Raw genomic sequence first — 22,596 nt, forward strand, 5'->3', positions numbered from 1 at the left:
GAGCAGCCATCCCAATGCCAGGGAGTGGGTCTGAGGCCGGCCTGGTGCCCAGAGCCCAGGGCGTACGTCCCACCACCCAGCCGGGGTCTGCTGCGAGGCCCCTTCTACAGTGCCCGGGCTCCGCGAGGATCTTGCAGCTTTTGTTCCAGGATTTATTTTTTCATCAGACTGATATTAGAGTCACTTCACGCAGTGCTCTCCAGCGTCAGCAAAATAAAGATGCAAATAAACCTCCTGCCCCGGCTCCTGGGGCCGCGGGTGTCGCCCGCCTCCCGCCACGCTCCCCGCACATGGCGGCTTTGAATTTTAAATTTCATTTTCCCATCGCTTTTCAATAACTGCTTTTCCCAGCGATGTCTCGAGTCTTGACCTTATAATGCCCGAGTTAAAAGGCAGTGTCTTGTTTCCAGCTGCAGATAATTTACTTTTGAATGGTCCAATTACACGGCAGCCTGGGCTCTGCCTGGCTGCGGAGATGTCGCCGTTCGCCCGGGAGATAATGGTGTCGCCGGCGACATATCTGTTCCCGACCTGGGCAGCCGCCGGCTGGCCCGAGAATGCAATGTCTAAAGAGGCCCTGACAGGCACGGCCACCCGGTGCCTCCCCGGTCCAGAGACAAGTGGCCTCTGTTGGGCATGAACATCCCCCGGCACACACAGGCTGAGGTCCTGAGAGGCAGCACCGGCCCTGGGCCCTCCGGCTGCCACTCACCGCCCGGAGCCCACGGGAGACTGGGGAGCGTGGCGCTGGGTTCCAGTGCAGCTGCACACGTGCGGATGTTAAAGGCCGCGTGAAAGATGGTGTAATCACATGAGCTTTTTAAAGAAGTGTGAAATCCAACCAGTCCTTAGCCCTGATTTGGTACAGCTGTAACAAGGAGGCTTTATGAATTTTACGTTCATGTAACGTAAAATCTGAACTGATGTGAACGATCTGTGCCTTCAAATTCTTAAAGTGGAACATTTAAGTGCTTTGCTCTTCTGTAAGATTTCTTCCCTTGGCACAAAATACTGGTCTCTAAGTGGTTTTGCTTCAAAGAATGCCTAGATCTAAGTGATCCCATTTTAAAGCCAAAAGAAAAATCCCTAATAGTTCTTAAAGAAGTGGAGGGAAAATGCTAAGCGACTCCTCTGCTTGTCAATGGTATAATAATGTGCCTATAACCAGAAACAAATGCCCTCCCTGCATTTTAAACAAAGCACTTTTCCCTTGGATTTTCTTTTAAAAATGTCTAAATAAATGACAATTTTAAAAAGATTTTTCCCCTAACACATAGAAAGTATGTGACTGACGGATCATTGCCACCAGCAGCATTTCCCGGACAGCCATTTAGGGTCAGTTTCCATGTGGTCACACTATCATCAACAGGCCCTTCCAGGGACAAGGGTGAAATCCTTCCCTGGGGACCTGGGGAGCAGCACGGGGCTCCAAATCTGTCTTTGCTTCCAGAAACCAGCCCTGTGGGGAAGCTGGAGCCTGGGGAGAGGGTGGTGAAGGCATCTCCCCGGGGAGCATGGAGGGGGTGTGGAGGGCGTGCTGGAGGTGGGGGTGTGGAGGGTGTGGAGGTGGGGGTGTGGAGGCTCTGGAGGTGGGGGTTTGGAGGCTCTGGAGGTGGGAGTGTGGAGGGTGTGGAGGTGGGAGTGTGGGGGGTCTGGAGGTGGGGGTGTGGAGGGTCTGGAGGTGGGAGTGTGGAGGGTGTGGAGGCGGGGGTGTGGAGGGTGTGGAGGTGGGGGTGTGGAGGGTGTGGAGGCGGGGGTGTGGAGGGTGTGGAGGTGGGGGTGTGGAGGGTGTGGAGGTGGGGGTGTGGAGGGTGTGGAGGTGGGGGTGTGGAGGGTGTGGAGGGTGTGGAGGGTGTGGAGGGTGTGGAGGGTGTGGAGGGTCTGGAGGTGGGGGTGTGGAGGGTGTGGAGGTGGGGGTGTGGAGGGTGTGGAGGTGGTGGTGTGGAGGGTGTGGAGGTGGTGGTGTGGAGGGTGTGGAGGTAGGGGTGTGGAGGCTCTGGAGGTGGGGGTGTGGAGGGTCTGGAGGTGGGAGTGTGGAGGGTCTGGAGGTGGGAGTGTGGGGGGTCTGGAGGTGGGGGTGTGGGGGGTCTGGAGGTGGGAGTGTGGAGGGTGTGGAGGTGGGAGTGTGGAGGGTGTGGAGGTGGGGGTGTGGAGGGTGTGGAGGTGGGGGTGTGGAGGGTCTGGAGGTGGGGGTGTGGAGGGTCTGGAGGTGGGGGTGTGGAGGGTGTGGAGGTGGGGGTGTGGAGGGTGTGGAGGTGGGGGTGTGGAGGGTGTGGAGGTGGGGGTGTGGAGGGTGTGGAGGGTGTGGAGGGTGTGGAGGTGGGGGTGTGGAGGGTGTGGAGGGTGTGGAGGTGGGAGTGTGGAGGGTCTGGAGGTGGGGGTGTGGAGGGTGTGGAGGTGGGGGTGTGGAGGGTGTGGAGGTGGGGGTGTGGAGAGTCTGGAGGTGGGGGTGTGGAGGGTCTGGAGGTGGGAGTGTGGAGGGTCTGGAGGTGGGGGTGTGGAGGGTGTGGAGGTGGGGGTGTGGAGGGTCTGGAGGTGGGGGTGTGGAGGGTGTGGAGGTGGGGGTGTGGAGGGTGTGGAGGGTGTTGAGGTGGGGGTGTGGAGGGTGTGGAGGTGGGGGTGTGGAGGGTGTGGAGGTGGGAGTGTGGAGGTGGGGGTGTGGAGGGTGTGGAGGTGGGGGTGTGGAGGGTCTGGAGGTGGGGGTGTGGAGGGTGTGGAGGTGGGGGTGTGGAGGGTCTGGAGGTGGGGGTGTGGAGGGTGTGGAGGTGGGGGTGTGGAGGGTGTGGAGGGTGTGGAGGTGGGAGTGTGGAGGGTCTGGAGGTAGGGGTGTGGAGGGTGTGGAGGTGGGGGTGTGGAGAGTGTGGAGGTGGGGGTGTGGAGGGTGTGGAGGTGGGAGTGTGGAGGTGGGGGTGTGGAGGGGTGTGGAGGTGGGAGTGTGGAGGTGGGGGTGTGGAGGGTGTGGAGGTGGGGGTGTGGAGGGTCTGGAGGTGGGGGTGTGGAGGTAGGGGTGTGGAGGGTGTGGAGGTGGGGGTGTGGAGGGTGTGGAGGTGGGGGTGTGGAGGGTCTGGAGGTGGGGGTGTGGAGGGTCTGGAGGTAGGGGTGTGGAGGGTGTGGAGGTGGGAGTGTGGAGGTGGGGGTGTGGAGGGTGTGGAGGTGGGGGTGTGGAGGGTGTGGAGGTGGGGGTGTGGAGGGTGTGGAGGTGGGGGTGTGGAGGTGGGGGTGTGGAGGGTCTGGAGGTGAGGGTGTGGAGGTGGGGGTGTGGAGGGTCTGGAGGTGGGGGTGTGGAGGGTGTGGAGGTGGGGGTGTGGAGGGTCTGGAGGTGGGGGTGTGGAGGTGGAGGTGTGGAGGGTCTGGAGGTGGGGGTGTGGAGGTGGGGGTGTGGAGGGTCTGGAGGTAGGGGTGTGGAGGGTGTGGAGGTGGGAGTGTGGAGGGTCTGGAGGTAGGGGTGTGGAGGGTGTGGAGGTGGGGGTGTGGAGGGTCTGGAGGTGGAGGGTGTGGAGGGTGTGGAGGGTGTGGAGGTGGGAGTGTGGAGGTGGGAGTGTGGAGGGTGTGGAGGTGAGGGTGTGGAGGTGGGGGTGTGGAGGATGTGGAGGTGAGGGTGTGGAGGTGGAGGGTGTGGAGGGTGTGGAGGGTGTGGAGGTGGTACTGGCTCAGCTACACCCCCTTCTTCCTTCTTGGTGCCTCTTCAGCCTGGCCTGAACGCATCCCCCTCCCCATAAGATGCAGCCACCCCCACCACAAGCCTGTCCCAGCCCTTCGTGCCCAGGAACCCTGGGAAGGAGCTTTGGGTCTCCAGCCCCAGCCCAGGGCCGGCGGCCATGGAAAGGAGAAGGGCCCAGCATGTTGGATTGACAGCCTGCTGAATGCCAGGTCCCAGGTCACATCCAGGATGCCAGGTGCATCTGTGGGGCATTGGAGAGGACTGCAAACTCCCTGCCATGCCTCCCTGCCGCTGGGAGGTGGGGATTACTTCCCAGTCCCTTGAATCTGAGCTGAGCCTGGGACTGGCTTTGACCAATAGAACGTGGCAGAGGTGATGCTAGGCCAGTCCCAGGCCCAGCCTCCGAGAAGATGGGCAATGCCTCCTGCCTTGCCAGACACAGCCTGCAGGAGGGGCCACAGGAGGCCCGGTGGGGAGGAAGAGGCCCCGGAACCAGAGGGAGAAGAAATGAGGAGTGTGGGCCCCAGAAAGGACCGAGACCCCAGGAATGTCCCCACCCCTCCCACCCCCCAGGAGCTGCCCCCACCCTCCTGGCCCATCCTCCCCAAGGCCTCCGTGTGGAGGGAGGAGCCGTCAGCTGCTGAGGAGCCCAAGAAAAAGAAGCAGAGCTGGTTTTAAGGCACCTGGAGACAATGGCCTGCAGCTCTGTCCCTGCCATGGGGAGCTCCTGGGCTGGCTGGAGAAACAGTCTCTGCTGCTTTGAAAGGCCAGCTGGGCGGAGCTGAGGTGGTGGCAGGGACACCCGGAAGCATGGACGAGCCTGCGGCTGGAGGGAGCTGAGTCTCCTGACCCCCACGTGGGCATGTGGGGCACTTCCACCTGCTCTGGATGTTTCCTGGTGCTGGGAAAGGCAGCTGGCAAGCCCTGGGCTCATGGTGCCTTGTGAACCTGAGCTTCTGGGACCCCAGGGAGGATGATGCTGGGAGGATGAACTGGGTCTGACTCTCTCCCTCTTTCTCAGGGCTGAGCTGCCCAGGATGTGGAGTCCTCCACAGGGCCCCCAGGGACTGGCTCTGCCTTAGTTCAGGGGCTGCCGGCTGGAGCAGTCCCTGCGCTGGGAGGGTCAGTGCACCCAGCTCTGGGTTCAGTCTGAGCAAGCCCTCGTGGCCAGCAGGCCAGTCCCGCAGACTCCTCTGGCCGGACCTTAACTACCACCTGCTCTCTCCACTCTATTGTTCACCAGAGCACGGGTTGGGTGGCAGGTTCAAGCCCCACGACCACGCCTTCTCGCTCCTGCTGGACAAGCCTTGCCATCTCAAGCCCTGGCTCCCCCAAACAGCCAAGGGAGGAAAAGGAAACCTTGGTTCCTCTGGAAAGACCGGAGCGGTTCAGCTCAGGCTGTGACTCTCCTCCCAGGAGGCAGGCAGTTCCATCCCAAGCATTCTCACCGCCGCACCGCTGCACCACTGCTGAACATGGAGCCTTGGGCAGGCTGGGCCCCTGCAGGCTTCTCTCCTCTAAGAGGAGGCTCCTGAACCCCCAGGGCAGGACACAGGCAACACGCTTGGCACACTGGAGTGGGCACCTGAGCTCAGCTGGGAGATGAGGACTCCCCATCTTCAGGATGCTCTGTCCTCATTCCTTAGGGTCCAAGAGGCCCCGGCCTGGGAGAGCAGTCTGCCTGGGGTTAGGAGTTAGGAAGGGGGTTTCTTGTCATCAGATCACCTTTGGGTTTAAATACCTGCTGTGTTGGAGATAGGAACACACAGTTCACAGAAACAGAAACACAAATGGCCCTAGAAGATGTAAAAAGAAACTCACTTTCCCCTCTAATAAGAGAAATGCAAATTAAAACCACACCAAGGTACCATGTGCCACCTATCCCATTGTCAGAAATCCCAAAGTTTAACAACACATTTGGGATAACAACATATGTGTTTACAGCATAGTTTATTGAATATTTTAAGCACACTGTTAAGAACTACTGCTCAGAAATAAAAGATTCTTTTCAAAATATTACTGCTCATTGACAGTGTACCGCAGCAGTGCACCGGTGTACCCAGCCACCCAAGAGCTCTGATGGAGATGTACAAAGAGATGAACATTGTTCTCATGCCTGGTAATACAACATCCTCTCTGTAGCCCATGCCTCAGGAGGGATTTCAACTTTCAAGTCTCATCATTTAAGAAATACATTTTGTAAGACTGTAGCTGCTGTAGATAGTGCTTCTTCAAATGGATCTGGGCAAAGTAAAATCTTCTGGAAAAGATTAATCATTCTAGATGCCATGAAGGACATTTGTGATTGAAGATATATCAACATTGACAGGAGCTTGGAAGAAGTTGGTTCCAACCCTCATGGATGACTTTGAGGGGTTCAGGGCTTCAGCGGAGGAAGGAAATGAAGATGCGGTAGAAACAGAAAGAGAACTATAATTAGAAGTGAAGCCTGAGGATGTGACTGAATTGCAGCAATCTCATGAGAAAACTTGAAGGGATGAGGAGTTGCTTTTTATAGATGAGGAAAGAAAGTGATTTCTTGAGATGGGATCTACTCCTGGTGAGGATGCTGTGAACACTGTTGAAATGACAGCAAAGGATTTTGAATAGGATCATAAACTTAGTTGATAAAACAGTGACAGGGTTTGAGAAGACGGATTCCAATTTTGAATGTTCTACTGTGGATAAGATGCTATCAAACAGCATTGCATGCTACAGAGAAATCTTTCATGAAAAGAGTCAATCGATCAATGTGGCAAACTTTATTGTCTTATATTAAGAAATTGCCACAGCCACTCCAGCCTGCAGCAACCAACACCCTGATCAGACAGCAACCATCAACATTGAGGCAAGACCCTCTATTAGCAAAAAGATTATAATTCACTGAGGGCTCAGAAAATTATTAGCATTTTTTAGCAATTAAAAAATATTTTTAATTAAGGTATCTACATCGATTTTTAGACATAATGCTGTTGCACACTTAACAGACTGCAGTATGGTATAAATATAACTTTTAAATGCAAAACCAAAAAATATTGTGTGACTCATATTTTAGCTATTTGCTTTACTGAGATGATCTGGAACCAGACTCACCCTATCTCTGACAGATTCCTGTACAGTGGTGAGTCAGGGACAGGAAAACTATACGCACTCCCCTTCGAAAAGGGGAGGAACAGGAGGCATATGCAGTCACCAATCCCAGCAATTATGAAACACAGCCAGTGTCCTGTACTCCGAGGGCAAAGAATGTTCCTTAATTAGGTCCAGCTCTCCTCCCTGGGAGTGGTTTTCTAATTTATTGTTCTTAGCTACCCACTCTGAGATTTATTTTCTTTTCCTTAAGAAGTGACCCATATTTGTAGCTGAGTAATTTCTCAACCTTTTTCTTCCCAGAAGCTTCTTTTCATTTTAAACTGTCGTCTGTAGTCTAAACTGACAGTGTTTTTACCAATACAACTCTCTTTAAAACTTTGTGGATTTCTTACGAACCTAACTGAAGTTTACACCATATCTCAAAAGCCACATGCATAATTATTTTTTGAAACAGATCTTTCCCTGTCTTGGGCCATGTATGACTGTTACGGAATAATCCTGGATTCTTAAAATCCCTTTTGTGTGGCTGAGAGGGCCTGTTAGGTACTGCCATAAGTCTTTCAAAAGCCTTAACAAGGGGTCTTACAGATACATCCTTAATTTGATCTTTGGCCCTAGCTTCATTCATTTCACTTTGCATATTTTTACCAGTTGGAGAGAATGGGGATGAGTGACAGTTTTATTTTCCACGCAAGCTAGTCCTGGGCCTTTTGTCTTTAAGTTCTGATTGCAAATTGAATGATCCCTTCTCCAGTTCACCTTCCCTTTCCTTCCCTTTCCTTCCCTCTTTCTTTCTTTCTTTTCTGTCTTTCTTTCTTTCTTTCTTTCTTTCTTTCTTTCTTTCTTTTTCTTTCCTTCTTTCTTTCCTTCCTTCCTTCCTTCCTTCCTTCCTTCCTTCCTTCCTTCCTTCTTTCTTTTTCTGAGTCTCGCTCTGTCACCAGGCTGTAGTGCAGTGGCAGTGGCACAATCTCAGCTCACTGCAACCTCCAACTGGGTTCAAGCAATTCTCTTGCCTCAGCCTCCTGAGTAGCTGGGACTACAGGCGTGTGCCACCACATCCAGCTAATTTTTGTATTTTTAGTAGAGACGAGGTTTCACCATATTGACCAGGATGGTCTTGATCTCTTGACCTCGTGATCCTCCTGCCTCAGCCTCCCAAAGTGCTGGGATTACAGGCGTGAGCCACCACGCCCAGCCCAACTCACCTTTCTTTCTCTATCTTATCACATGTGTGAGATGGAGCTTATGGGCACTTTTGACATTCTGTCCAGAAGCAGGACCCTCCACCGGATCCTACAAGTTCATGAGGTATATCTTTTACCTTCCAAGTTACCATAGGTGCCAGTTTGGCCACTTATTCCTGAGTGACAAGGGTCACTGTTTCTCCAGCTTCCAAAGGTCCCTTTCCCTCTTCCCAGCCATTATACACCCAGGGGTCCAAAGCCAATGTCACATGTCTCAGGTGCCTGTCAAGGCACCATTCCACTGGTGGTACCAACGTCTGAACGTCTGAATCACTTTTCTATTTGCTACATCACGGACCATGCTGAAACGTGGTGGCATTGGGTAACAATGCTTTATACGTCTCACAATGATGGGGGCCGACACTGGCTCCCTTGCTGGCCTCACAGGGGCTTCCCACCTGCCTGCAACCAGGTGAAGGCCCAGGCACCAGGCCCAGCTGGAGCAGCTAGAAAAGCTGAGCCCACTCTGGATAAAAGAGCTTTTCATCACAGCTTCTTCATAGCCTGGCGGTCTCAGGATCCTGGAGAGTGGAAAACAGGAACTGTAAGATCTCTTAAGGGCTTGCCTTCAAGGTCACACTACATCGTGTCTGCTGCACCTTCCAGAACAAAGCAAATAAGATCAGTCCGGATGCAAAACATAGGAAAACAGACTCTCCCTCTTGATGGGGTCAGAGCAAAAATCTTGTGACCAAATTGGCTCTCCCACGTTCCATTACAGTTACACGGATTGTGTGCAGTGAGAGAAAGCAGGTAAGTCATTATGTAGATGTCATTAGGAACCAAGATTTTCAGCATAAGAGGAGAGAGATATAAATTAAAAAATCAAAGAAGCTGCACAAAACACTGTAATCTTACATTTAAATGGGAAAATTAGTATGAACTCATGATGTATTTTTCTCTTGCCAATAAAAAAAAAAAAAGCCCCCCAAAATAAATGCATTTCTCAGCTTTGGCCACAGAAAAAGTTTAGAAGGAATGACCTGCCTAGCAGCCACAATCCCCTTAGCTCCCGACTGTGACCATGAAATGCCATTTTCCACTAAAGGAAACCAGGGCTGCTTAGAGAAATGGCCACTGTGAGATCCAGAGCAGGAAACGTGCAAGATGAATCTGTAACATCTTGTCATACAGGAAAATAAACAGCCCTCAGGATGACCAGGTTGAGCGAGAGAGTCTGGAGGCAACTAGGATGCCTCCCTCTAGAGGAGGATGGCGATATTCACATTGCAAAAGTCCACGTCTATGTTAGGGGCCAGACTGTGTCTCCCAAAATCATATGCTGAAGTGCTCATCCCCAGTACCTCAGAGTGTGACCGTAGTTTGGAGAAAATTTTTAAAGACACAATAAAGTTAAAATGAAATCTTCAGGGTGGGCCCTAATCCCATCTGACTGATGTCCTCTTAGGAAGCGATTGCGGCCCAGCTACGCAAAGGGGGATGACTGTGTGCAGAGACACAATGAGGAAGGACCATCGCAAGCCGCAGAGACAGGCCACAGCAGAGCCTCTCCTGCAGCCTCAGAAGGAGCCAGCCCTGCCGACACCTGGACCTCCGGCTTCCAGCCACCAGAGCTGCGGGACAAGACATATCTGTCATTTTGTCTGTGGCACTTTGTTACAAAACCCCAGGAAATGAATACAATTTATACCTTTACACATCTCATATACGACTGAAGTGAATCGAAACCAAGTTAAATGATACCATAAGGACAAAACACTAAAGAAAAACCTCACGGCCCGTTTGGAAGTACCGTGGCACCATCTCATCCCTGTGGACACAGCTACGTGGGTGAGGATCAGGTGTTGGCTGCCTTTTCTGCTAGTCTAACCCGCTGCAGCCGTCTCCTGGCCTTCTTCCATTAGGAAAATGTCCCTAATGGAAGAAGGCCAAGAGACGGCTGCAGCGGGTTAGAATGGTGACTAGTGTCACCCCTGGTGGCTACTCACACCATGGTGAGGAAACCCATGAGAAACCTTATAAAGGGGGAGCCAGGCTAGTGGCCCCAGCCAGCAGACCCTCCCGATGGTGTGTGCAGTGACACAGCAGGTGTGTGCGGCTACTTACCCAGCCTCAGGGCTAAGCACAGCTTTGCGGCACTGCTTGGTAAAAGTGCAGGGTGAAGGGCACCATGAGGCACTCCGCACGGACGCAAAGTACCGTGCAGAGGGCAAGAAGGTCCACAGGCAAAGACACTAATTTCTTCAACACACACAGCCAGACCAGCAAAGAGGTTTGGAGCCACTTAGAGCTGTAAGGAGACAGGCACCATGAATCGGCCACATCTATGTAGGAACTCTTCTGGGTCTCAAGACCAAAGTTTAAATATGGAATAATTTGCTTTAAAATAACCCAGTGGGGGCCTGGTGGTGTTCATTATTGAAGCCAGGAGATGGGCATGTGAGTATCCAGGTACCGCACTCTCTCTCATTACATTGCTTCTGTGTCTTTTTTAAAGCTCCCTATTAAAACGTTTAGAAAACACAACTTTAAAAAATCTGTTGTGAGACAGGACACAGGTGCTGAGTGAGGCAACATGTTCCAGAAGGCAGTGCAGGGGGCAAGGAACCAGTACAGGCCAGGGGCTCCCTGGTGTCAGCAGGGGCAGTGGAGCCTCACTGGACCACTGAGACCTGGGCCCCAGAGGGACCCCTGGGAAACAGAGCAAAGCTTGTTCCTGAAGCTCCACCCACAAAAAAGGATGGACAAGCAGGTGCCAACGGGAGAACCCCTGGAAGAAATTCTGAGGGCTCAAAGCAGCCCAGGTACATATTGGGTGAGGCCAGGCTGGAGAAGCTGCCTGGATGTGGACGCCTTCCCGCTCCAGGGGAGTAGTGCACTGGAGGCTGTGTTGTGTCACCGAAAAACACATCTCTACCTAGAGCAACTTGGAGACCCGGGAAGGACAAAGATTCCAGGAAGGATCCTTGAGATTCCTCCATACACACCAGGTCCCAGTGGAACGTTTGGTGTTCCCCTCCATGCATGTTCCTTTGGGAGTGTGTGTGCACACACTCACACTCACACACTGACAATAATGCATATTCACACTAACACATGCATTTACTCTCACACACAGGCATAGTCACACACATGAATAATCACACACTGACAATGTATATTCACACTGAAACATGCATATTTATACTCACTCATGCATAATCACACACTCATGCATAATCACACTCACGCTCATGCCTACCCACACTCACACTCGTATATCCACACTCACACTCATGCGTAATCACACTCATGCTCATGCCTATCCACACTGACACTCATGCATATCTACACACATGCTCATGCCTATCCACACTCACACTCATGGCTATTCACACTCACACTTATGCATACACTCACACTCATGTCCATCCATGCTCACACTCATGCATACTCACACTCACACCTATCCACACTCACACTTATGCATAATCACACTCACATTCATGCCCATCCACGTTCACACTCATGCATATCTACACACACTCATGCCTATCCACACTCATGCTTCTGCCTATCCACACTCACACTCATGCATATCCACAGTCACACTCATGCATAATCACACACTCATGTCCACCCACTCTCACACTCATGTATAACTACACTCACACACCTGTGTATCCACACTCACACTCCTGCATATCCACACTCACACTCATGCATATTCACACTCACACTCAGGCATATTCACACTCACACTCATGCATAATCACAAACTCACAGTAATGCACATGCACACTCATGCCCACAGTTATGCATATTCACACTCACACAGTAACACATATTCACACTCACCCTCATGCATGTTCACATTCACACTCACTGTAATGCATATTCACTCCCACTCATGCATGTTCAAACACATTCATGTGTAGCCACACTCCCACTAATGCATATTCACACTCATCCCAGTAGTGACTATTCACATTGAATAAGCAAGAGAAGCAACAGCCTCAGAAATACATTTTTGCTTATTTTTCCAATGATTGCCTTGGGATACATTACTGGTGTGTTCTCTGTCATCCCATCTCTCAGAAGAGGCTTCCGGAAGGCAGCCCTGCATCACAGAAGGCACACAAGCCTCAGGGATGCTCTCTGGACCCAGAGGCACATAGCTGTCTGTCAGCGGCTGCAGCACCTTCATCTCCGGGAGTCCCCAGAACTAAACGGAACCTTGCCCACGCAGGCACCACTGCCAGGGCCTCTGGCACTCAGTGCTTCAGGGCTGGGGGGATCCCATTACTCAGCTCGAATCTGTCCTCCCCGCCCCAACCGGCTCTCCATCTCCCTCCCCAACGTGAGGCCAGGTCGAGTCTATTTCTCAGCAGGCGTGTCTCCACTGAGATGTCAGCACTAATGGTCCTCATCCTGGAAAAACCCTACGGCAGGTCTCAGAGGGCGGAGTCTGAGCCAAGGTGAGGGCCGGCCCATGGGCAGGAGGGGTGAGGCAGCACCTGACCCCAAGGAAGTGGAACCTTCTGGAACGACGTGGAAGGTGGACCCTGAAGCAAAGGCTGGGTCCCAGCACGGTGCACCCTCCTGGGTGCCCCAGGAACCAATGATAGTTCTGATACTGTTTGTGGGACAAACTCAGCCATAGCCGACTAACCCCAAGGTGTGTGGGCTGGACACCTACTCTGAACCAAGAGCGCATACGCTGATTTCGTTGGAATATTACAAAGTACAAACCTGGTTGCTATGTAATTAACTCATAATGTAATGAGCAATAAAAATACAATTATATTCCTGTAATACATTAAACCACCGTGTTTTCCTAAACTACTTAAAAGGCCCTGCGCGGGTTCCCGAGGAAGCGTACACTACGGGAACATGGGGGAGGTGATTCTTCATGAACACATCACTCTCAGACAGCCCTTCAGCCCCTGTACCACCAGCAAGGGCACCGGAGGCTTTCAGAGTCCACTTCGGAGACTTCACAAAAGGCTCTGCTGTGCCAAAGGGGCCAGCCTCGAAGCTGTGGGCACTGCCAGCACGGACAAGCCCAGGAGGGAGAGCTCTGCGTGAGGGGAGCTGATGAAGGCTGGAGTGGAACCGCACGACCCGGTGACTCCCCGCCTTGGTGCTGTCCTGGAAGAAAGGCAGACACACGTCCCCACAGCACACGCACGCGAGTGTTCACAGCAAGGCTATTCACCACAGCCACAGAGCGGAAACAGCCCATGTCCATCAAGGGGTGGATGGATAAACACAATGCGGTCCATCCAGACAATGCGATGTGGTTTGTCTATAAAAAGGAACGAGCTGCTGGCACGTGCTGCAACGTGAGAACCTGGAGGACACTGTGCTCACTGAAAGTGCCAGACACACTGGGCCACGCCGCAAAGGTGCCATTTAAATGAATGCCCAGGACAGGCAAATCCACAGAGACAGAGGGTCGGCAGGGGCTGGGAGTATGTAGGCAGATGGGAGTGACCGCTAATGGGGAGGGGATTTGGGGAGGTGATGGGAACGATCGACAATGGGATGGTGCACGTGTCTGTGAGCACATCATCATCATTGGATTGTTCACTTTAAATGGGTCAAGTGTATGGTACATGAATTTTAGCTAAATAAACTGTGGTGTGTGCTTGTTTGTTTGTTTGTTTGTTTTTGAGACGGAGTCTTGCACTGTCACCGGGCTGGAGCGCAGCAGCATGATGTTGGCTCACTGCAAACTCTGCCTCCCGGCTTCAAGCGATTCTCCTGCCTCAGCCTCCCGAGTAGCTGGGATTACAGGCACCCGCCACCATGCCAGGCTAATTTTTGTATTTTTAGTAGAGACAGGGTTTCGGCATGTTGGCCAGGCTGGTCTCAAACTCCTGATCTCAAGTGATCTGCTCGACTTGGCCTCCCAAAGTGTAGGGATTATAGGCATGAGCCACGGCACCTGGCCAATAAACTGCGTTTTATTATAAGGCTAGAGGAAGAGATGGGGGAACAGGCTTTGGCAGTGCAGGAGGGGGTGGCCATGCCTGGATGCTCACTGGGCTTCTTCTCAGCCCCTTCTCCACCCTCCTCAGATCCTTCCTGGGTCCCTACCAGAAGTCAGGAGCAGAGACAGGCAGGAGCACAGGCCTAGGGCTCTGAGCACAGGGACGCCCATGCCATCCTGCAGGAAAGGGTCCACCTTTCCTTCCTCGTGCTGGATGCCTCCGGCTGCCCCCACCCCCAGTGCTGTGCCACATGTCCTGCCCCTGAGGCCACTCGCCCTCCCAGACAGCTCTTGCCTGGTGGGCCCCAGCTCTCATCTCTGCACCCGGCCCACATCCGATGTGGACCCCAAGTTTCAGTTTCCCCATCTGTGAAATGGGGATACTCGTGGTCTTGCCAGGCAGGCTGTTAGGATCTAGGACCTAGCGCACAGCCTGCCCACAGGAGAGGTGCCACCGTCACCATGGCATTGGTCAAAACCAACAGCACGCTTCTGCCCTTTCGTGGGAACATTAGATGGCGGCTGTCACGTCATGATGAGGGCGGAGGTGAGGACACACCTTCGCTTCCTAACTGTCCCCCAAGATGGGATAAGACCAGTGGCGGGGACCCCCAGGCTCCTTCTGGGGAGCTTTCTGGCCCTGCAGACAGCCAGGAAGGTTCCGGGGCAGGTCAGTGGTGGGGTGGGGATTGGCTCAGGAGGGGGCAGGAAGGGTGGGCAGCGTCCAGCACGGGGGTGTCCACGCGTTCGGGGCCATGGAGAGGCGCAGGAGGACTGCAGGAAGGAGTGGGCATCCGGGCCGGGCAGCCCGGCAGGAAGATGGGGGGCTCCCCGTGCGCTGGGTCAGGCTGTGGGAAGTGTGATATTGATAAAACACGCGGCTGGAAAACATCATCTCGCAAGGTCATTTTTACAAGAAAGTTGTGCTGCATGGATTTATTGCTGTGTGCAGAGAGGATTTTAATTACCACATTTTAAGAGGTGTTATTATCTCTGTGGCAGGCTCTGAAAAAAAATACTCCCTGAGCCATAACCCGCCCCTCGGCGCACTGTGCCCGGGGACCAGAAACCGTTGGCACTGCAGGGTGTTCCATTCACCCTCCCGGGCCTGCCCCGAGACCCTCCTGAACCCGCTCAGATGGGCGAGGAAAATGAGGCCACCTCCCTGCCGGAGCCCAGCCCAGTTCTCGAGGCACCCCCTTCCCCAGCCTCTGCCGAGCCTCCCGGGGTTGGGACTCCTCTCCTCCTCTCCAGCTGGGTGTGGGTGGCTCCCCGGCCACGGCAGCTCTCGGGCCAATAAGACCGAAACTCCCATGTTCTGGGCAGTCTGCTCCTCAGGACACAGCCCTGGGCGTGGCAGGGCCAGCTCTGGGTACCCTCAGGGCCCTGCGGCCGGACAAGGTCAGCCCGGAGGAGGGCAGTGTGGGTGAGGGGATGGGGCCATCAATGAAGGGAAGGAGCTGTGGGCAGTGATGAGGGGAAGGGGCTGTGGGTGGTGATGAGGGGAAGGGGCTGTGGGTGGTCTGAGGGGAAGGGGCTGTGGGTGGTCTGAGGGGAAGGGGCTGTGGGTGGTGATGAGGGGAAGGGGCTGTGGGTGGTGATGAGGGGAAGGGGCTGTGGGTGGTCTGAGGGGAAGGGGCTGTGGGTGGTCTAAGGGGAAGGGGCTGTGGGCGGTGATGAGGTGAAGGGGCTGTGGGTGGTCTGAGGGGAAGGGGCTGTGGGTGGTGATGAGGGGAAGGGGCTGTGGGTGGTGATGAGGGGAAGGGGCTGTGGGTGATGAGGGGAAGGGGCTGTGGGTGGTGATGAGAGGAAGGGGCTGTGGGTGGTCTAAGGGGAAGGGGCTGTGGGTGGTGATGAGGGGAAGGGCTGTGGGTGGTCTGAGGGGAATGGGCTGCGGGTGGTCTGAGGGGAAGGGGTTGTGGGTGGTCTGAGGGGAAGGGGCTGTGGGTGGTGATGAGGGGAAGGGCTGTGGGTGGTCTGAGGGGAATGGGCTGTGGGTGGTCTGAGGGGAAGGGGCTGTGGGTGGTCTGAGGGGGAAGGGGCTGTGGGTGGGTGGGTGCGGAGAAGGCGCTGGTGCCCGGTCTTGGGTGACTTTCCTCTTCTCCTTCTCGAGCAGGTGCCGTCAGAATGCCCTTTCTAAGGCTGACCTCCTGACAGACGTTTTTTTCTTATATTTTTTTATTTGCAATTAAAAATTATCCTTGACAGCCGTCCCCTGTAAAAAGGTTTCACTAATTTAAAACCCATTCTTCCATCCTTCACTTTAGCGTGCGGGGGGCCTGATGAATTCTAAAGACCCACAGAGTCTGTCCTGTGGGTGAGCGAGGAGGGGGGGTGGAAGGTGAGTGTCTGGGGATCAGGGTCTCTCTTCCAGGTCCCCAAGCCACTTTCTCTTCGCTCCTGGTGCCCAGGCCCCACTCTGCTGAGATCCTTCACCTTCAGGTTTCTGTCCTCCTGGGCTGCCTGGGGAAGGGGCTGAGGCTCCCCTCACCCTAGGGGGCTGGGCTTGGAGGAGCCTCTCCACCCCTCTCAGGCCAGGCCACGGGACTGGTGCATCCTGGACACACGCAGGGGCTGCTGGGAGAATCTGCAGGAGCATGGCCGGCAGGTGTGGACAGAGCTGCCCCTGAGCACCAAGAATAAATGGTGCCTGGCGGATTCCACAGGAGAGTGGTGGCAGTAGCCAGGTTCTCCAGGGCTTCACACCAGGCTCAGGGCTTCCCAGGCCAGCCTGGGTTCTGCAGGCTCCCACGCTCCGCCCTGCAGCCCGCATGGAGAGCAGTCATATCAAGAGGCATCAAGACTGCTAGGGCTGCTGGGGGCCAACTGTGCACCCTGAGCTCCCCACAGCAGCCAGAGACAGAGCCGGAGGCCAGGGACAAGGAGTCCCTTGCCCCTGCTCCCTCTCAGCCCGGGGAACACACCCTGTCACCAAAGGACGCTACTGGGACCGTGCGGGTGGCTCCTATGTACAGACTGGGGCACCAAGGAGGCCTGCACCCTCAGGCACACCGGCTCTTCTGCCCACAGAACACACAGAACAGGGCCCATCTCAGTGCAGCCCGCTCCTCGGAGAGGAGGCCAGAGACACTGACTGGGAAGGAAAGACGGCACGGGAGGGAGGCGGGAGGAGGAACAAGGGAGGAGGCTCTGTTAGAGTCAGGCCTGTTACCTGCTCCCCACCCTGTGACTCCAGTCCCCTTCCTGCCCTGCCTGAGACCACAGTGGCTGCCCAGCTCTGTGCCCACACCGGGGGGGCACTATTGCCCCAGTGCCCCTTGCTGGCTGGCACATGCCCCAGATGACCAGACCCTCCTCATGGCCAGCCTGGAACACAGACAGAGGGAGCCCCAGGAGCAAAAACCCTCTCCAGGAAGCCGCCACAGCCCCAGCAGCCTGTGGCCCTCCTGTCACCATGGGGAGGGAAAGGGCCTCGGGCTGCCATGGTGCAGGGAGAGGCCCCACGGGGCAGCAGAAGGCTCTGGAGGGGGAAGGGGCTGGCCAGCTTCCCGAACCTCCATCTCTTCACCTCCCTGGACCTGCTGGCGGGGGCCTGGCTCGGTGTCGGCCCCACTCCTGGCGCCAGCACAGCCCAGGGCCTAGGACGTTCCTTTGGCCAAGGAGCACTCACAGCAGGCGGAGCCAGCAGGGCCAGGATGGACGAGCTTGGAGCCCTGCGTGCTGGTGGGGTAAGGGACCGTGCCCATGTTGGTGGCCACAGGGGCTGGGAGGCAAGGAGGGACAGTGGGGAGGCGCCCTAAGGGGCGGCCTGGGCTGACAAGGCCCTGTCCTGCACAGGGAGGCTCCCTGGGTTCATTTGAAGATGAAGAAGAGAAGTCTTGGACAGGTCCCGGAGTGGAGGGGCAGGAGAGGGGGCAGGGGCCACAGCCCAGCTCCTCTGCCAGGGCCTCCCTGGGCCTCAGTTTCTCCAGTCTTCCGACTTAACAGGGATGCCTCTCACACAGAAGCCCACACATGTGCCACTGCAGCCCGGGGGCAGCGTCCTCCAAGGGGTGGGCAGAGGTCCCTCGAGAGGGGAGGAAGCTCATCATCCTGGCTGAGGCTGGGTGCGGGCAGGCCCAGGCAGAAACAGAGATGGTGCGGGGCCGGTTCGGGGCAAGTTCTCGGGCCCCTCTGGTGGCCCCATGGTCTGTTTATAATCTCTCCATCCTCTCCACGCTCCAGCCAGTCACGGGCCGCAGACACTGCAGAGGAGGGATCGGGCTTCTCCTTGCAGTAGGGAAATGAAATCGGGGTGCAGAGGGACAAGAGGGACAGACGGGCCGCCGCCGGGGTGGACTGCAGCGTGGAAATCCACTCACCGATACTTCCTTGGTTCCATAACTTCCAGGTCTGGGCATGAGAGAGGCCAGGAACCTGGAACTCCCACCCCAAATGCCCAAGAGGGTGCCAAGTAAGGCCCCCAGTGAGGAGGAGACCTGGGGTGGGAGGTATTCCCCAAGCCCCCAATGTTGGCAGCTACACACGGGCCCTTCCCAATCCCCTTCTGTCCCCAGGTCTGGTGGGGCTGCTCCAGCAGCACTGGCCACAGCTCGGGCCAGGCCACTCAGGACAAGGAGAGCTGGGCCCAGCTGCTCACAGGTGTGCCGTGGAGGAGACCGAAGGCGTCCCCATCATGGCTCAGCCTTCCCTAAGATGTTGTGGGTCAACATCTTAGGGAGCCTGAAAAACAGATTCACGTGCAAATCCCTGAAATCCCTGCAGTTCATCCTTCACCTCTCACATCAGAGTGTCCACACCTCGGACAAGGCAGTGTATATTAAGAAACTGATTTTACCTTATCAATTGTTTTGTGCCTGTTAGCATTCGTCTCCAGAGCACATGCTGGCATCATGCTGGGCACAGATACACACACGTCCACTCACTTCACTCTCCCCCTGCCCACAACCCCATTTTCAGGTGAAGCAGAGCGTGCATGGAACGCATTAGTACCTGCTCAGGTCCACAGCAGGCCAGAGCAACAACTGCAGTCCACCCAGGCTGTCTGCTCTGAACCCTTGTCTTCCCAGGGAGCAGGACTCACAGGAAGAAAATGCTGCCTCCTCGTGAACAGGCACGTGCCAAGGATACACAGCTCCTCTGGCCAAGCCTCAGAAGTCAATCGCACACAGCAGAGGGTGCTCCCTAGCTGTGCATGGCTTGGAGGAACCTGGAGATGCTCCTGTCAGTCAAAACCAGGCCTGTCCACGCTGCAGGGGAAAGTCTCAAATGCCCCCACTGAGCAAAGGCTCCATGAGCCCCTAGTCTGAGAGGGCTCAGAAGAGGACAAGGCTTGGGTTTCGTGGAGTAACCCTGGCATAAATAGGCTGGGTCTCAAAAAACCATCCCTGGCTCCGGGATGCAGCTCTGGACACAGGCACACAAGACTGTTGTCTAGAGGCTGAGCTTCCCCGGCTAGCCAGGGCTGAAGCTCTGTGGCCTATGTGCGGGGCACTCTCTTGGGTGGGGGCTGCAGGGCAGGGGCCTCAGCTGCAGGACAGCGGGAGGGAAGCAGGACAAGCCCCCATGGAGAGGCTGCAGGCTGACTGAGGGTGGGAGTCCTCGAAGGTGCAGAGCAGACGGGCCTTTGGGGTCCTGAAGCCCCCACACGTCTCATGGCTGCCCCAAGGGCCATTCACCACCTGCCTGCACCCGGGCCACCCTGACTCTGCTCTGCTCACATCCTCCCAAGACACACCTTCTGGAAGCTGAGGGAACTTGCCAGGCTGACTCTAGTGGCAACCCTTCTTCTCCCAGCCCCCCAACCCCCCAACCCTCCCAAACTACCTGCCAGGACCACGAAGATTTGACAAGTGTGTCGTGAGATGCTGGTGGCAGTCCAGGGTCCCCCCAGGAACCGCAGGGCACCTCTCTTGTCCTCACTTAATTAAAATGCGTTCCTGTGGGGGCCGCCGCACGTGGTGTTGGCCTGCTGCAGCATCAGCGATTCCCCTTTGCTGTGGGAGTTAACTCTGAATTTCCAGCCAAGAGGAAGCCTCCAAAGGAAGGGTGGAGATGGGTGTCCCTGGAGGGGAGGCGCCTAGGCCGGGCCCCTGTGCACGCATCCCCCACAGCGCTGCCTGCACCTGTCAGGTCTCCACCTGCAGCGGCCCGCAGCCCAAGCCCCGCCCCTCTGCCAATCTGAAAGCACCTGTGGCTAGCTGAAGTGCCTGTCTTCTGGGAGAGGAGGCACGGACAGCCGCTCCCCCGCCCCCTGGCAGGCAAAACAGTGCCAGGGATGGGAGGGCAGCATCCTTGATGAGTTCCTTGCATGGGACAGGGCCTCCTGGCATGTGGCAGCCAGGCTGGGACTGGCCCTGGAGGCAGAGGGACGGCCCAGTGGGAAATTCTGAGTCCCAGAAGATGGGCTGGGGCTGCCCACGGCAAGGGCCGAGGAGACCGCAGCCCCGCCTGCTGGGCATCGCACACAGCGTTGGCAGAAACAGCCTTGAGGCCGGGCAGGTGCTCAGTCAGGCTGGAAGGTCACAGGCCATAAAGTTGGGCTCACGTTTTATGTCCTGGGGGCTCCTTCCTTGGGACCCTGGAAAACTCCAAACGCCCCAGCTTGGGCCAGCCTGGGGACCGCCCACCCAGCCCCACCCTCCACTCGGCCACATCAACCCCAAAGCCAAGGCCCTCCCGCTCTCCCAAGCTGTTTCTAGACCGTGGGAGCTGCCTTGCCGTCCCCAGAAAGCCCCACCACATGAGTGACGAGCCCTTCACTCTCCCACGGGGAGCCCGGTCCAGGGCCGGCAGCCCCCGAGCCAGGCTAGTGGGGGCAGGACTGTGGGGTCGGCCCCCAGCTCCCCCCAGCGCTCACCACACCTCGCAGGCTCCTCTTTGTCTGGATCCAGTCTCCCCATTGGCAGAGCAGGGTTTTTTTTTTTTATTTCTTTAATTTGCTTTGCAAATAACTCTGAATTAGAAACCATATATATCTATTTTTAAAGACCCACTCTTTCACTCCCTTAACTAAATTTCCACAAGATATTTTTCCCTAGGAAAATTCAATTAGGTTTTAATTTAGTCATCTAAAAGGCACTGGTGCTTTGAGCATTTGATTTTTAATTTAAGCCCTTGGTAGGGCATTTCAATTAAAACACTGGGGATGAGAATGACTGGGCGGTTCCGAGGCCGGTGGAGACCCCAGAGGCAGGGCCGGGCAGGGCAGGGTGGGGCCACTGGGCAGGGCTGGGCATCCAACGGGCAGCTCAGACCACCAGGGGACTGACTGAGTTCCTCCACCCAAGGGGCCCCCAGGTGCCAGGCACCGACCCTGGGTGAGAGTCCACACTGGGCCTGCAGCAGTGAGCCCAACAGGCCAGAGAAGAGAGCAGGAGCCAGGAATCGAGTTCTCTGAGGCCACAGGTCCAGCCGACCCCAAGGCAGGGCGCCTGGTGCAGTGACCCACAGGCCTCGCCCACACACCCTGCTGGCCTGTTCCAGGGAGAAGGCGGCGTTGCGGCCACTCCTTGGACAGGGAGCAGTAAGGCATTCTGGTAGTGGCACCAGCAGGCCTGTCCCGGGCTTGTCCTTTGGCCTCAGGGCTTCATCCTGGGGTTTCAGCAAAGGCCCCCGTCAAGGCTGTGCTGAGACAGGCAGCAAGCGTGATGATGAGAAAGGCGTCCTGCAGCTTGCTCAGCAGTTGGGAGGCCTGTTGTCCACTCCACACACACATCCAGGCTGGGATGGAGGCAGATGGAGCCAGGACCTGCTCAGAGGCCCATCCAGGGCCTGCCCTGGCGAGGGAGCCCTGGAGGTAGAAGCTGGGCCCTTGCCTCAGGGAACGTGGGGGAAGAAGGGGACTCCCCCAGCCTCAGAGGCCTCAGGTTCCTCTGATGCATTTTCAGAAGGTTCCTAACCTTGACATGCAAATGCATCTCCTTCAATGAGAAGAGCCTGCAGTTCCATAGGCTCTGAGAGCAGCCCCTCCCTCCCATACCCCCGCCTTCCCCCAAACCCAACATCCAGCAGAGAAAAAGAGCTACAGAGTGAGAACAGGGAGGGGCCATGTCCCGAGCAGGTTAAATTGGTGATACATGTGCCTTTATTCGTTGTTTTTATTGCTTTATTGTACTTTTTATTGAGAAATTATTGTTGATCCCCAAGCAGCTACAAGAAATAGCACAAACAGATCCCATGTGTCCTTCATTCCATTTCCCCCAGTGGAAACCTCTAGCAAAACTCTAGCACAGTATCCCCCACCGGGGCGTTGATGGATGCAGCCAAGACACATAGCCCCACCCCTCAGGGACCCTTAGGGTGCCCTTTTGTAGCTGTGACCACTTTTCCTCTCACCCCCTGCACCCACTCCTTAATTTCTGCTAACCACCAGTCTCTTCTATTTCTATAAATTTACCATTTCAAGAACATTATATACATGAAACCATACATACAGTATATAAGCTTTGGGGACTGGTGTTTTTCACTCAGCATAATTCTCTTGAGATTCACCCAGGTGGTTGGACGTGTCACTAGCTCACTCCTTTTCCTGGCTGAGTGGTACTCCATGGTGTGGAGGCACCACGGTTTGTTTAATCACTTGCCCATCAAAGGACAACTGGATTGACTTCGGTTTAGGACTATGGTGAATAAAGCTGCTCTAATCAATAATGTACATGTTTTATGTGAACATGTCTTTATATCTCCGGAATACAAGACCA

This window comes from Macaca nemestrina, chromosome 7, assembly GCF_043159975.1.
Source record: "Macaca nemestrina isolate mMacNem1 chromosome 7, mMacNem.hap1, whole genome shotgun sequence".
NCBI classification, from domain to species: Eukaryota; Metazoa; Chordata; class Mammalia; order Primates; family Cercopithecidae; genus Macaca; species Macaca nemestrina.